The sequence below is a fragment of the Tupaia chinensis genome, unplaced genomic scaffold (genome assembly GCF_000334495.1).
Source record: "Tupaia chinensis unplaced genomic scaffold, TupChi_1.0 Scaffold000248_1, whole genome shotgun sequence".
Classification (NCBI taxonomy): Eukaryota; Metazoa; Chordata; class Mammalia; order Scandentia; family Tupaiidae; genus Tupaia; species Tupaia belangeri.
The window spans coordinates 1,116,178-1,116,430 of record NW_006159726.1 but is presented as its reverse complement, the minus strand read 5'-3'; the positions used below and the strand labels follow the sequence as shown (position 1 = coordinate 1,116,430).

The following is a 253-nucleotide window of genomic DNA, read 5'->3' as shown; positions in this document are numbered from 1 at the left end:
GGGTGGTGCCACTCTCTGCTCCCCCCGCTGGATTTGGCCCTGTTTTCTCACCCACCCTTGGAGATCGATCACAGCTTCAAGGTTTGTCATCTGGCCCAGCGATGCCGTATGTGTAGTTTCTAAAGTGCCTTGTAGTCATTTCATGGGGGTTGACATCTCCAACGGACCCTCTATTCCAAACCAAATGGAAGAGTTTCGATCGACCGGAAGCACTGACATCCGGGTAAGTAGCGTGTGCAAAATCGGAAGTGCT

The 253-nt window shown here is 52.2% G+C and overlaps 1 protein-coding gene across 1 annotated transcript in view; it reads right to left on the bottom strand.

Moving 5' to 3' along the window:
• Window positions 1-253, bottom strand: part of EFHC2 (EF-hand domain containing 2) — a 228,030-nt gene that overhangs the window by 158,131 nt on the left and 69,646 nt on the right. The window lies entirely within an intron of this gene.